Source organism: Solea solea, chromosome 16 (assembly GCF_958295425.1).
Source record: "Solea solea chromosome 16, fSolSol10.1, whole genome shotgun sequence".
Classification (NCBI taxonomy): domain Eukaryota; kingdom Metazoa; phylum Chordata; class Actinopteri; order Pleuronectiformes; family Soleidae; genus Solea; species Solea solea.
In genome coordinates, this window is record NC_081149.1 from 3,221,201 (window position 1) to 3,228,700 (window position 7,500).

Below are 7,500 nucleotides of genomic sequence, written 5' to 3' on the forward strand. Positions count from 1 at the left end.
TCGGCTTACGGCCATACCACCCTGAGCACGCCCGATCTCGTCTGATCTCGGAAGCTAAGCAGGGTCGGGCCTGGTTAGTACTTGGATGGGAGACCGCCTGGGAATACCAGGTGCTGTAAGCTTTTACACTGCTGCTTCCTTACAAGAAACATGGGCTTGCAATTACGTTGACGCACGGGCACGGGCACAGGCACACGTTAACGTCCTTCTAGTTCCAGCCTTGCTTTGGTTTTCACAGAAAAAAGAGAATGGTGCACCGTTCCTGGTGGCACTGCAATGCCAGGTCAATGCAAGGAGTGAAGAGAGCAAGCCCCAGTTTTCACCTCCCAATGCTCAAAAATGCATTTAATATTTAATCCCCATATAGAGGACATATCAGATATTAAACTGATAAGAACAGATACTACACTTGATCTTAGCCAAAAGGCCGAGAAGCGATGGCCCACAAGTGTCTGGGGCCAACTCAAGATCTTGGCACACAAGTTACTTGTTGTGGTGCCATGTTTTTTAAGTGCGCATAACAAAGGCTGCTGCTGATCACCTCCGCCCCAAGGTGATCTAAGTGCACCTCTGAGCCTTGACGGACAGCTGCTTGACATTTGACACACTCAAAGGGCGCGGCCATATAGCAAAGCCCACCAAAAACAACTTAAACTCTTGAACGTTCGAAAGGCTGACCTTTGAGCTCCTCCACGAGCAGGGGGCCTTGCTTGGTCTATAAAAGGAGTCTGTGTCCCCAGCCCGTCGGCTTACAGCCATACCACCCTGAGCAAGCCCGATCTCGTCTGATCTCGGAAGCTAAGCAGGGTCGGGCCTGGTTAGTACTTGGATGGGAGACCGCCTGGGAATACCAGGTGCTGTAAGCTTTTACACTGCTGCTTCCTTACAAGAAACATGGGCTTGCAATTGCGTTGACGCACGGGCACACGTTAATGTCCTTCTAGTTTCAGCCTTGGATGTCGCTCTGCAAGCATGTGAGAAGCTTGGAGATGGGGAGCAGCTTACCCATCTCGGTGTAGCTTCCTAATACTGGAATAGAGTGTAGCAGGTAGTGGAGATAAAGGCTCAAGTTTAGTGTGTTCGAAAGGCTAACTTTTGAGCTCCTCCACGAGCAGGGGGCCTTGCCTAGTCTATAAAAGGAGTCTGTGTCCCCGGCCCCTGGGCTTACGGCCATACCACCCTGAGCACGCTCGATCTCGTCTGATCTCGGAAGCTAAGCAGGGTCGGGCCTGTTTAGTACTTGGATGGGAGACCGCCTGGGAATACCAGGTGCTGTAAGCTTTTACACTGCTGCTTCCTTACAAGAAACATGGGCTTGCAATTACGTTGACGCACGGGCACACGTTAACGTCCTTCTAGTTTCAGCCTTGGATGTCGCTCTGCAAGCACGTGAGAAGCTTGGAGATGGGCAGCAGCTTACCCATCTTGATGTAGCTTCCTAATACTGGAATATAGTGTAGCAGGTAGTGGAGATAAAGGCTCAAGTGCAGTGTGTTCGAAAGGCTGACTTTTGAGCTCCTCCACGAGCAGGGGGCCTTGCCTAGTCTATAAAAGGAGTCTGTGTCCCCAGCCCTTCGGCTTACGGCCACACCACCCTGAGCACGCCCGATCTCGTCTGATCTCGGAAGCTAAGCAGGGTCGGGCCTGGTTAGTACTTGGATGGGAGACCGCCTGGGAATACCAGGTGCTGTAAGCTTTTACACTGCTGCTTCCTTACAAGAAACATGGGCTTGCAATTACGTTGACGCACGGGCACGGGCACAGGCACACGTTAACGTCCTTCTAGTTCCAGCCTTGCTTTGGTTTTCACAGAAAAAAGAGAATGGTGCACCGTTCCTGGTGGCACTGCAATGCCAGGTCAATGCAAGGAGTGAAGAGAGCAAGCCCCAGTTTTCACCTCCCAATGCTCAAAAATGCATTTAATATTTAATCCCCATATAGAGGACATATCAGATATTAAACTGATAAGAACAGATACTACACTTGATCTTAGCCAAAAGGCCGAGAAGAGATGGCCCACAAGTGTGTGGGGCCAACTCAAGATCTTGGCACACAAGTTACTTGTTGTGGTGCCATGTTTTTTAAGTGCGCATAACAAAGGCTGCTGCTGATCACCTCTGCCCCAAGGTGATCTAAGTGCACCTCTGAGCCTTGACGGACAGCTGCTTGACATTTGACACACTCAAAGGGCGCGGCCATACAGCAAAGCCCACCAAAAACAACTTAAACTCTTGAACGTTCGAAAGGCTGACCTTTGAGCTCCTCCACGAGCAGGGGGCCTTGCCTAGTCTATAAAAGGAGTCTGTGTCCCCAGCCCGTCGGCTTACGGCCATACCACCCTGAGCACGCCCGATCTCGTCTGATCTCGGAAGCTAAGCAGGGTCGGGCCTGGTTAGTACTTGGATGGGAGACCGCCTGGGAATACCAGGTGCTGTAAGCTTTTACACTGCTGCTTCCTTACAAGAAACATGGGCTTGCAATTACGTTGACGCACGGGCACACGTTAACGTCCTTCTAGTTTCAGCCTTGGATGTCGCTCTGCAAGCACGTGAGAAGCTTGGAGATGGGCAGCAGCTTACCCATCTCGATGTAGCTTCCTAATACTGGAATATAGTGTAGCAGGTAGTGGAGATAAAGGCTCAAGTGCAGTGTGTTCGAAAGGCTGACTTTTGAGCTCCTCCACGAGCAGGGGGCCTTGCCTAGTCTATAAAAGGAGTCTGTGTCCCCAGCCCGTCGGCTTACGGCCATACCACCCTGAGCACGCCCGATCTCGTCTGATCTCGGAAGCTAAGCAGGGTCGGGCCTGGTTAGTACTTGGATGGGAGACCGCCTGGGAATACCAGGTGCTGTAAGCTTTTACACTGCTGCTTCCTTACAAGAAACATGGGCTTGCAATTACGTTGACGCACGGGCACACGTTAACGTCCTTCTAGTTTCAGCCTTGGATGTCGCTCTGCAAGCACGTGAGAAGCTTGGAGATGGGCAGCAGCTTACCCATCTCGATGTAGCTTCCTAATACTGGAATATAGTGTAGCAGGTAGTGGAGATAAAGGCTCAAGTGCAGTGTGTTCGAAAGGCTGACTTTTGAGCTCCTCCACGAGCAGGGGGCCTTGCCTAGTCTATAAAAGGAGTCTGTGTCCCCAGCCCGTCGGCTTACGGCCATACCACCCTGAGCACGCCCGATCTCGTCTGATCTCGGAAGCTAAGCAGGGTCGGGCCTGGTTAGTACTTGGATGGGAGTCCGCCTGGGAATACCAGGTGCTGTAAGCTTTTACACTGCTGCTTCCTTACAAGAAACATGGGCTTGCAATTACGTTGACGCACGGGCACGGGCACAGGCACACGTTAACGTCCTTCTAGTTCCAGCCTTGCTTTGGTTTTCACAGAAAAAAGAGAATGGTGCACCGTTCCTGGTGGCACTGCAATGCCAGGTCAATGCAAGGAGTGAAGAGAGCAAGCCCCAGTTTTCACCTCCCAATGCTCAAAAATGCATTTAATATTTAATCCCCATATAGAGGACATATCAGATATTAAACTGATAAGAACAGATACTACACTTGATCTTAGCCAAAAGGCCGAGAAGCGATGGCCCACAAGTGTCTGGGGCCAACTCAAGATCTTGGCACACAAGTTACTTGTTGTGGTGCCATGTTTTTTAAGTGCGCATAACAAAGGCTGCTGCTGATCACCTCCGCCCCAAGGTGATCTAAGTGCACCTCTGAGCCTTGACGAACAGCTGCTTGACATTTGACACACTCAAAGGGCGCGGCCATACAGCAAAGCCCACCAAAAACAACTTAAACTCTTGAACGTTCGAAAGGCTGACCTTTGAGCTCCTCCACGAGCAGGGGGCCTTGCCTAGTCTATAAAAGGAGTCTGTGTCCCCAGCCCGTCGGCTTACGGCCATACCACCCTGAGCACGCTCGATCTCGTCTGATCTCGGAAGCTAAGCAGGGTCGGGCCTGGTTAGTACTTGGATGGGAGACCGCCTGGGAATACCAGGTGCTGTAAGCTTTTACACTGCTGCTTCCTTACAAGAAACATGGGCTTGCAATTACGTTGACGCACGGGCACGGGCACAGGCACACGTTAACGTCCTTCTAGTTCCAGCTTTGCTTTGGTTTTCACAGAAAAAAGAGAATGGTGCACCGTTCCTGGTGGCACTGCAATGCCAGGTCAATGCAAGGAGTGAAGAGAGCAAGCCCCAGTTTTCACCTCCCAATGCTCAAAAATGCATTTAATATTTAATCCCCATATAGAGGACATATCAGATATTAAACTGATAAGAACAGATACTACACTTGATCTTAGCCAAAAGGCCGAGAAGCGATGGCCCACAAGTGTGTGGGGCCAACTCAAGATCTTGGCACACAAGTTACTTGTTGTGGTGCCATGTTTTTTAAGTGCGCATAACAAAGGCTGCTGCTGATCACCTCTGCCCCAAGGTGATCTAAGTGCACCTCTGAGCCTTGACGGACAGCTGCTTGACATTTGACACACTCAAAGGGCGCGGCCATACAGCAAAGCCCACCAAAAACAACTTAAACTCTTGAACGTTCGAAAGGCTGACCTTTGAGCTCCTCCACGAGCAGGGGGCCTTGCCTAGTCTATAAAAGGAGTCTGTGTCCCCAGCCCGTCGGCTTACGGCCATACCACCCTGAGCACGCCCGATCTCGTCTGATCTCGGAAGCTAAGCAGGGTCGGGCCTGGTTAGTACTTGGATGGGAGACCGCCTGGGAATACCAGGTGCTGTAAGCTTTTACACTGCTGCTTCCTTACAAGAAACATGGGCTTGCAATTACGTTGACGCACGGGCACGGGCACAGGCACACGTTAACGTCCTTCTAGTTCCAGCCTTGCTTTGGTTTTCACAGAAAAAAGAGAATGGTGCACCGTTCCTGGTGGCACTGCAATGCCAGGTCAATGCAAGGAGTGAAGAGAGCAAGCCCCAGTTTTCACCTCCCAATGCTCAAAAATGCATTTAATATTTAATCCCCATATAGAGGACATATCAGATATTAAACTGATAAGAACAGATACTACACTTGATCTTAGCCAAAAGGCCGAGAAGCGATGGCCCACAAGTGTCTGGGGCCAACTCAAGATCTTGGCACACAAGTTACTTGTTGTGGTGCCATGTTTTTTAAGTGCGCATAACAAAGGCTGCTGCTGATCACCTCCGCCCCAAGGTGATCTAAGTGCACCTCTGAGCCTTGACGAACAGCTGCTTGACATTTGACACACTCAAAGGGCGCGGCCATACAGCAAAGCCCACCAAAAACAACTTAAACTCTTGAACGTTCGAAAGGCTGACCTTTGAGCTCCTCCACGAGCAGGGGGCCTTGCCTAGTCTATAAAAGGAGTCTGTGTCCCCAGCCCGTCGGCTTACGGCCATACCACCCTGAGCATGCTCGATCTCGTCTGATCTCGGAAGCTAAGCAGGGTCGGGCCTGGTTAGTACTTGGATGGGAGACCGCCTGGGAATACCAGGTGCTGTAAGCTTTTACACTGCTGCTTCCTTACAAGAAACATGGGCTTGCAATTACGTTGACGCACGGGCACACGTTAACGTCCTTCTAGTTTCAGCCTTGGATGTCGCTCTGCAAGCACGTGAGAAGCTTGGAGATGGGCAGCAGCTTACCCATCTCGATGTAGCTTCCTAATACTGGAATATAGTGTAGCAGGTAGTGGAGATAAAGGCTCAAGTGCAGTGTGTTCGAAAGGCTGACTTTTGAGCTCCTCCACGAGCAGGGGGCCTTGCCTAGTCTATAAAAGGAGTCTGTGTCCCCAGCCCGTCGGCTTACGGCCATACCACCCTGAGCACGCCCGATCTCGTCTGATCTCGGAAGCTAAGCAGGGTCGGGCCTGGTTAGTACTTGGATGGGAGACCGCCTGGGAATACCAGGTGCTGTAAGCTTTTACACTGCTGCTTCCTTACAAGAAACATGGGCTTGCAATTACGTTGACGCACGGGCACACGTTAACGTCCTTCTAGTTTCAGCCTTGGATGTCGCTCTGCAAGCACGTGAGAAGCTTGGAGATGGGCAGCAGCTTACCCATCTCGATGTAGCTTCCTAATACTGGAATATAGTGTAGCAGGTAGTGGAGATAAAGGCTCAAGTGCAGTGTGTTCGAAAGGCTGACTTTTGAGCTCCTCCACGAGCAGGGGGCCTTGCCTAGTCTATAAAAGGAGTCTGTGTCCCCAGCCCGTCGGCTTACGGCCATACCACCCTGAGCACGCCCGATCTCGTCTGATCTCGGAAGCTAAGCAGGGTCGGGCCTGGTTAGTACTTGGATGGGAGACCGCCTGGGAATACCAGGTGCTGTAAGCTTTTACACTGCTGCTTCCTTACAAGAAACATGGGCTTGCAATTACGTTGACGCACGGGCACGGGCACAGGCACACGTTAACGTCCTTCTAGTTCCAGCCTTGCTTTGGTTTTCACAGAAAAAAGAGAATGGTGCACCGTTCCTGGTGGCACTGCAATGCCAGGTCAATGCAAGGAGTGAAGAGAGCAAGCCCCAGTTTTCACCTCCCAATGCTCAAAAATGCATTTAATATTTAATCCCCATATAGAGGACATATCAGATATTAAACTGATAAGAACAGATACTACACTTGATCTTAGCCAAAAGGCCGAGAAGCGATGGCCCACAAGTGTCTGGGGCCAACTCAAGATCTTGGCACACAAGTTACTTGTTGTGGTGCCATGTTTTTTAAGTGCGCATAACAAAGGCTGCTGCTGATCACCTCCGCCCCAAGGTGATCTAAGTGCACCTCTGAGCCTTGACGAACAGCTGCTTGACATTTGACACACTCAAAGGGCGCGGCCATACAGCAAAGCCCACCAAAAACAACTTAAACTCTTGAACGTTCGAAAGGCTGACCTTTGAGCTCCTCCACGAGCAGGGGGCCTTGCCTAGTCTATAAAAGGAGTCTGTGTCCCCAGCCCGTCGGCTTACGGCCATACCACCCTGAGCATGCTCGATCTCGTCTGATCTCGGAAGCTAAGCAGGGTCGGGCCTGGTTAGTACTTGGATGGGAGACCGCCTGGGAATACCAGGTGCTGTAAGCTTTTACACTGCTGCTTCCTTACAAGAAACATGGGCTTGCAATTACGTTGACGCACGGGCACACGTTAACGTCCTTCTAGTTTCAGCCTTGGATGTCGCTCTGCAAGCACGTGAGAAGCTTGGAGATGGGCAGCAGCTTACCCATCTCGATGTAGCTTCCTAATACTGGAATATAGTGTAGCAGGTAGTGGAGATAAAGGCTCAAGTGCAGTGTGTTCGAAAGGCTGACTTTTGAGCTCCTCCACGAGCAGGGGGCCTTGCCTAGTCTATAAAAGGAGTCTGTGTCCCCAGCCCGTCGGCTTACGGCCATACCACCCTGAGCACGCCCGATCTCGTCTGATCTCGGAAGCTAAGCAGGGTCGGGCCTGGTTAGTACTTGGATGGGAGACCGCCTGGGAATACCAGGTGCTGTAAGCTTTTACACTG

At 51.2% G+C, this 7,500-nt stretch overlaps 20 non-coding genes across 20 annotated transcripts; 14 read left to right on the plus strand and 6 right to left on the minus strand.

Annotated features, from left to right (window-relative positions):
• The first annotated feature begins 3 nt into the window (after window positions 1–3).
• On the plus strand, window positions 4–122 carry LOC131476869 (5S ribosomal RNA). Its single transcript, XR_009243231.1, has one exon. It is a non-coding gene; the product is annotated as a 5S ribosomal RNA (ribosomal RNA).
• A 124-nt stretch (window positions 123–246) lies between these two features.
• Window positions 247–439, minus strand: LOC131442101 (U2 spliceosomal RNA). Its single transcript, XR_009232683.1, has one exon. It is a non-coding gene; the product is annotated as a U2 spliceosomal RNA (small nuclear RNA).
• A 308-nt stretch (window positions 440–747) lies between these two features.
• LOC131477723 (5S ribosomal RNA) lies at window positions 748–866 on the plus strand. Its single transcript, XR_009244046.1, has one exon. It is a non-coding gene; the product is annotated as a 5S ribosomal RNA (ribosomal RNA).
• Window positions 867–1,162: 296 nt separating this feature from the next.
• Window positions 1,163–1,281, plus strand: LOC131477784 (5S ribosomal RNA). The gene has a single exon (XR_009244104.1). It is a non-coding gene; the product is annotated as a 5S ribosomal RNA (ribosomal RNA).
• A 296-nt stretch (window positions 1,282–1,577) lies between these two features.
• LOC131477345 (5S ribosomal RNA) lies at window positions 1,578–1,696 on the plus strand. The gene has a single exon (XR_009243687.1). It is a non-coding gene; the product is annotated as a 5S ribosomal RNA (ribosomal RNA).
• A 124-nt stretch (window positions 1,697–1,820) lies between these two features.
• LOC131442263 (U2 spliceosomal RNA) lies at window positions 1,821–2,013 on the minus strand. Its single transcript, XR_009232839.1, has one exon. It is a non-coding gene; the product is annotated as a U2 spliceosomal RNA (small nuclear RNA).
• Window positions 2,014–2,321: 308 nt separating this feature from the next.
• Window positions 2,322–2,440, plus strand: LOC131476870 (5S ribosomal RNA). Its single transcript, XR_009243232.1, has one exon. It is a non-coding gene; the product is annotated as a 5S ribosomal RNA (ribosomal RNA).
• A 296-nt stretch (window positions 2,441–2,736) lies between these two features.
• LOC131476871 (5S ribosomal RNA) lies at window positions 2,737–2,855 on the plus strand. Its single transcript, XR_009243233.1, has one exon. It is a non-coding gene; the product is annotated as a 5S ribosomal RNA (ribosomal RNA).
• Window positions 2,856–3,151: 296 nt separating this feature from the next.
• Window positions 3,152–3,270, plus strand: LOC131477296 (5S ribosomal RNA). The gene has a single exon (XR_009243641.1). It is a non-coding gene; the product is annotated as a 5S ribosomal RNA (ribosomal RNA).
• Window positions 3,271–3,394: 124 nt separating this feature from the next.
• On the minus strand, window positions 3,395–3,587 carry LOC131442104 (U2 spliceosomal RNA). Its single transcript, XR_009232685.1, has one exon. It is a non-coding gene; the product is annotated as a U2 spliceosomal RNA (small nuclear RNA).
• A 308-nt stretch (window positions 3,588–3,895) lies between these two features.
• On the plus strand, window positions 3,896–4,014 carry LOC131477254 (5S ribosomal RNA). Its single transcript, XR_009243602.1, has one exon. It is a non-coding gene; the product is annotated as a 5S ribosomal RNA (ribosomal RNA).
• A 124-nt stretch (window positions 4,015–4,138) lies between these two features.
• On the minus strand, window positions 4,139–4,331 carry LOC131442105 (U2 spliceosomal RNA). The gene has a single exon (XR_009232686.1). It is a non-coding gene; the product is annotated as a U2 spliceosomal RNA (small nuclear RNA).
• A 308-nt stretch (window positions 4,332–4,639) lies between these two features.
• LOC131476872 (5S ribosomal RNA) lies at window positions 4,640–4,758 on the plus strand. The gene has a single exon (XR_009243234.1). It is a non-coding gene; the product is annotated as a 5S ribosomal RNA (ribosomal RNA).
• Window positions 4,759–4,882: 124 nt separating this feature from the next.
• On the minus strand, window positions 4,883–5,075 carry LOC131442106 (U2 spliceosomal RNA). Its single transcript, XR_009232687.1, has one exon. It is a non-coding gene; the product is annotated as a U2 spliceosomal RNA (small nuclear RNA).
• A 308-nt stretch (window positions 5,076–5,383) lies between these two features.
• On the plus strand, window positions 5,384–5,502 carry LOC131477678 (5S ribosomal RNA). The gene has a single exon (XR_009244003.1). It is a non-coding gene; the product is annotated as a 5S ribosomal RNA (ribosomal RNA).
• A 296-nt stretch (window positions 5,503–5,798) lies between these two features.
• Window positions 5,799–5,917, plus strand: LOC131476873 (5S ribosomal RNA). The gene has a single exon (XR_009243235.1). It is a non-coding gene; the product is annotated as a 5S ribosomal RNA (ribosomal RNA).
• A 296-nt stretch (window positions 5,918–6,213) lies between these two features.
• Window positions 6,214–6,332, plus strand: LOC131476874 (5S ribosomal RNA). Its single transcript, XR_009243236.1, has one exon. It is a non-coding gene; the product is annotated as a 5S ribosomal RNA (ribosomal RNA).
• Window positions 6,333–6,456: 124 nt separating this feature from the next.
• On the minus strand, window positions 6,457–6,649 carry LOC131442107 (U2 spliceosomal RNA). Its single transcript, XR_009232688.1, has one exon. It is a non-coding gene; the product is annotated as a U2 spliceosomal RNA (small nuclear RNA).
• A 308-nt stretch (window positions 6,650–6,957) lies between these two features.
• On the plus strand, window positions 6,958–7,076 carry LOC131477679 (5S ribosomal RNA). Its single transcript, XR_009244004.1, has one exon. It is a non-coding gene; the product is annotated as a 5S ribosomal RNA (ribosomal RNA).
• A 296-nt stretch (window positions 7,077–7,372) lies between these two features.
• LOC131476875 (5S ribosomal RNA) lies at window positions 7,373–7,491 on the plus strand. The gene has a single exon (XR_009243237.1). It is a non-coding gene; the product is annotated as a 5S ribosomal RNA (ribosomal RNA).
• The last annotated feature ends 9 nt before the right edge of the window (window positions 7,492–7,500 follow it).